Consider the following 5,278-nt stretch of genomic DNA (forward strand, 5'->3'; position numbering starts at 1 on the left):
TGTGTGTTTTATTAGACAGGTGACGACCGCACAGAGTAGCATTATAACAGAACTTTCAAATGTATCTAGTATGATAAAACAGCACTGCTTTACCCCACATACACACGACCGGAAGGAGCGGAAGCAGTCGACTGTGGCATAATAAAAGCTCCGCTGCTTTCTAGCTGTGTGTCACTCTCGTTCAGCGGCCTCGTTTCGCTTCGCCGGCTTTCAGCCTCACCCTGCTTCATTCTACTACGTTAATAAATCATTAGCTCATCCATGAACATGATTTCTGCCCAAGCCCCATCGGGTTGCGTCAGCTGTGGGGATGAAGACAACAACTCCCATGATTCCACACTCAGTCACGGCGTCATCAAACTAGCCTTTGTCTCTTTGTTTATTTTGAATACATGCCCTCCAGTGGCGAAAATTACATATTGTGCCTTTAAATGCATCACAGGAGCATTTCCACCACGTTTTAAATTTTGTATTTTGTCTGATCACATTAAAGGCTGGAAATGACACTTTAAACACAATGGATAAAATGAAAGACCCTTTTGTCCTTTCTCGTCTTCTAAGGCTAAAAATGTACACAATTAAACTTAGACTTTTGCATAATTTACATGACAAGAGATGATCTTGACTGGAGATGGCACACATCTTCACATCACATTCTTACACATCACATGCCCCATATTTCATATCAAGCATGCACTTCACTGTAACAAAAAAATAAAATAAAATAAAATAAATAAATAAATAAAAAACTTTATGAGGGTCATGTCAACAGACGTGTCAACAGAAGCTTCGTTTAATCTACAACCGCTAAATCTGCTTTTAAGGGTAATCCGCTGCTGAGCTCTAATTGGCCAGTTACATCCATATGTGGGCGGGGACAGCAGCTATGTGTGGTCGTGAGGCGTGCCAATCATCTGCGTATAGACACGCCCACGCTGCTCTCAGTGAGCGCTGCACATTGAACGTGCGGGCACACAGACGCTGTGCGTGGTTTCGGATGCACGCTCAAGCACCACTCGCATATATGACAGGATACAAGCTCGAAGGAAGAAAATATGCCGAGCTCCGTCATGTTTCATGCGATTTATACGCCACTGTGCTGCTTTCAGCAGTATTCTAGAGCTGAGCCGTGATGTCTGGCTGCATAACGCTGATTGACGGACCGGAACGGTGGCTCGCCTGTTAACGCACAAGAGTGTTTTCTGTTCGTGCGTAAACTTTGCGAGAACTTCGCGGCATCGCTTCTCATTTTGACAGGCGAGGTGAAACTGCAGCACAAAGCATGGCGACACAAAACGACTGCTGTGTCAAGGTCTCTTTAAGGTAAGCCCGACTGTCAAAATCTGCCGACTGTACCCCTATGCAACCATCATTTCCTATTGTTTGTAGTACAGCACACTCTTCGTTGTATTTTACGCGCTTTATTGATCATGCACTGTTTATTTACACTCAAAACAAAGAGTTTGTAGGACAAACAGGGCTGTTGCAGTTCTCCGGGTGTGTGCCGCGCTAGGTAAGTCCCGGGTGATAGGGTGGGCACATGCACATAGATGCAATATTGCAACCCGGAGAGTGTAAAATTGCTTGCAAGTGTCAAACACACAGCTGTGCGCGGTAACTGTAGTTCCCATGTGCCGCCACATACATGTTACATGCACGCATAATGACATGCATAATGCAAATCGAGACAGAAGTTATATTTAGGTTTGGCTCGTCTCGTGCATTGTATACAAGTGTGCGGCAAGGTGCATTTAATTGCTTTCTGAGTTTTGCATAACTGCTGAAGGACGTCAGATGATGCAGGAATGTCTGCAAGGTGATGATAATGACACAAAGACACGCGCGCGCTCCCTCAATGTCCTTAGTTCATTTGTTAAAACCCCACATTAAGGATTAATATCGCTGTAGATCAGTATCAAATCGATTCGCATTCATCTGCAGTGATCATCAGAATTGCCAATCACATAATGCACAATTATTCACTAGCGGTGAGCTCGTAAATTGAAGCACTGCTCCGTGTCAGCAGTCTGGAGCGGTGAGCGGCATCGGGCTGCAGCATGACTGGAGGCGGTGGTCTAAGCATTGTCTGGATCCTCTTTCGATCCGTCTGATGGGAGAAGATCGAGATCAAGTCAACTGTCTGGGTGTGTTATATCCCCGTAGCCCCGTTTCCATGCTGTAAGCCCTGAGATGAGCTCGTGTGCATGTGCTGTGTGGTGTTATAAATGGAAATGGAACTGTGTTGCAGTAATGCAAGATTAAAGTGGATCTTTTGTGTTGTCCAGTATTAGGAAGTGTGGCTGCAGGTGCATGGTTGATCTTGATGCCTGGTTTGCATAGTGAGCATGCTTTACTGTGGATGCTACTCACTCAGGGTCACACCTGCAGATGGGAGGGGGAGCATTACATCAATGAATGAAGTGGACCCACGTGTTCTGCTGAGCATCACAAAGACAGACTGCTATTTAAAGCTATACTTTAACTGGATCCAGCTCCAATGCTCGCAAGGCAGGACTGGATTGATATTGCTCAAACATCGGTGCTGCTTGGTCAGTCAAGCGTCACTGTTAGTATTGCACATGCTTAACATAAAGGGGTGTTCACACTGACAGCGATGTGGAGCGACAAAGTGACCGAGTGTCATCCATTTTCAATGATAATTGGAAACTTCTGAGAAAAGTCAGCTTGAAAATGGCAAAATTAGTGACCCACCACCACCAGAGATGTTATTACAGAGGTGATCGACTAATGTTAATGCATGAGAAGAATCATAACACTTAATATGGCATTCTAGAAAATCAAATCTAGGTAAGGTTGTAGCTGGCTGCTGTAGTCAACTCAAGCGCAACCGAGTGCATTTGTATGTGTGTCTTTCCTTGAATGTTGGCTCAAAATATCAAACTGATAACATGGATTCGTAGTCTGAGGGTAAAATATAGAGTCTGCACCAATCATACAGTTTGCCTGCCTATTCAGTCTTAATGGGTAAAGGTAAATGAGCTTTGCTTGCTGACCTTGAAGGAGGCTCGATCCCGAGGCTCGGCTTGAGCTCTGAGTTAACCCCCCTCAACACATAGAAAGAGATGTGGAAGAGGTGAAGGGATGGCGGAAGAATTGTTGCCACGACGGCTCAGTGGCTGCTGCTTATATATGCTTGTAATGATGATTGACAGGACTGAATGATTAGGCTCCTCCCGAACCTATGTTTTGATTTTCATTTCTAGAAATTAGAATCTAGTTCAGGGCTGTCCAAACTCGGTCCTGGAGGGCCAGTGTCCTGAAGAGTTTAGCTCCAACCCCAATCAAACACACCTGAACCAGCTAATCAAGCTCTTACTAGGCATACTAGAAACTTGAAGGCAGGTGTGTTGAGGCAAGTTGGAGCTAAACTCTGCAGGACACCGGCCCTCCAGGACCGAGTTTGGGCACCCCTGATCTAGTTAAAGTTTGCATGAAATACAAATTCACACAATTTTCAAAATGCATGTTATTGATCTTATTGGGAACAATTCATTCATGCATGTTTATTTTTTATATGTAAACTTTTATTCTTAATCACAATATCATAACTCGATCATCCAGTGAAATGCCAGTCTTCAAGTGCACTTGGGAAACTCCAAATCAGGCATTTGTTGTTATGACATGTCACACATTCAAGACAGAAACATAACAAGGAAGCAGCATAAACAAATTATACGTAATATCACTACTTTGTTACATAAATAAAACAGTGGTAGTTGAGTGAATTACTTTACACCGTTCACTACAGACTTGCTTTCTGTTCACCGACATCTATATAAATGATAGATATATGGTATTATCTATATTATAGATGAGTGTTTCTGCCATGTTTCAAATTGACACTCCCCTTTCAGCGTCACAACTCTGCAACTCTTGTATCATCTAGAATTCTGAGATTCCCACTTGTAAATACAATGTTGTTTGGTCATTTATGTGCTTGGAACTTGTAATTAGGAATTACATAAGATCTGCCTCCATCCAGTCAACAACCAGTGAATTGAATCCAGTACTTGCCATACTTTTTTTTTTCTCTTTCTTTTGGGTGTACGTCACAAAACGAAAGAAAAATCTGTTGCTACTCTCCGTTATATCGTGAGAAATTGCGAAAAAAATGAACCAAGCGCATTTGGATGCAGTCTTTCCTTAATATCCTCCAACTAGATGAAATGATAGTCTTGAGGGTAAAACTCTGGAGTCTGCTCCAATCATAAGCAATTTTTCTGTGAAATTAGTTTTAACACCGACTAGCCAAAATCCACAGACTGATTCTGACTCTCCCCAGATCTGGGCTGAAGTTGTGTATTGTAATCTAGGTGTACTTGTGTTTCATTGTCATTTTTTAGGTGTTTGAGGGGGTGTAGAAAAGTATTGACCAATGATGGTTAATTTTGCAGTGTCTATTAGGGTTGGGCCGATAGACGACAGACATCGCGATGTTAAGCTGATTCCACTGTAATGCAACAGGCTACCGCTAGCAAGTGGATAACCTTTTAGGGGCTCCGCATAACGCGTTATTTGTTTCACGCTTCGGGCACACCCCTAATAGGGCTGTGCGATATGGACAAAAAAAACCTATCGCGATTTCTTTGATCAATTTTGCGATTTCGATTTTGATCACAATTTTGACACACACAGACATGCTTTACAGTCATAAATGCATTCAGTGTGAATTTGAAACATATTTCCAAAAGAAAAGCGCACTGCCGGTGTTCTGTCGATTTGTGCTACCTTGTCAGATTTTGCTACCTCCCAACAGTGGGTAGTACAATTCGACAACGAAAAATGCTACCTGTAAAATTATGGTTTATTAATGTCTACACCACAACCCTAAACCTACCCGTACAGTAATGCAAATACACTAATTATGTGTTATATTCACGGTTGAAGCTAGAAGGGATACAGCTACAGAAAACCAACAATAAATAATTTGTTATACCTATTAGATTGTGTTTTATTAAAGTCTACACCTACCCCAACCCTAAACCTACCCTTACAGTAATGCAGACCGGACCGCAATCGCGTGCAGTGTGAATGCTCTGATCTGTTAACATGGGCACAGAAAAAATATGCAGATGGTGTGTTATACTTTCCACGTGAGCAATCCTGACGCGTACACAGACAGCGCGGATGCGGACTACTTGTATTTATACTACCGAAAGCATACGCTGATGGTCCGCTCTGCGGACGTGTTCCATACATGCGTAGTAGATCGGCTTGAACAATAAACAAACATGTGAACAAAGAATTGCCCGGAGTT

The 5,278-nt window shown here is 42.8% G+C and overlaps 1 long non-coding RNA gene across 1 annotated transcript; it reads right to left on the reverse strand.

Moving 5' to 3' along the window:
• Positions 1 to 1,352: 1,352 nt before the first annotated feature.
• Positions 1,353 to 3,096, reverse strand: LOC107680430 (uncharacterized). The gene is made up of 3 exons (XR_001633146.1): positions 3,015 to 3,096; positions 2,371 to 2,382; positions 1,353 to 2,107 (listed from the first exon to the last, which is right to left on the reverse strand). It is a non-coding gene; the product is annotated as an uncharacterized LOC107680430 (long non-coding RNA).
• Between the last annotated feature and the right edge of the window lie 2,182 nt (positions 3,097 to 5,278).

This window comes from Sinocyclocheilus anshuiensis, unplaced genomic scaffold, assembly GCF_001515605.1.
Source record: "Sinocyclocheilus anshuiensis isolate Anshui unplaced genomic scaffold, SAMN03320099.WGS_v1.1 scaffold792, whole genome shotgun sequence".
NCBI lineage: Eukaryota > Metazoa > Chordata > Actinopteri > Cypriniformes > Cyprinidae > Sinocyclocheilus > Sinocyclocheilus anshuiensis.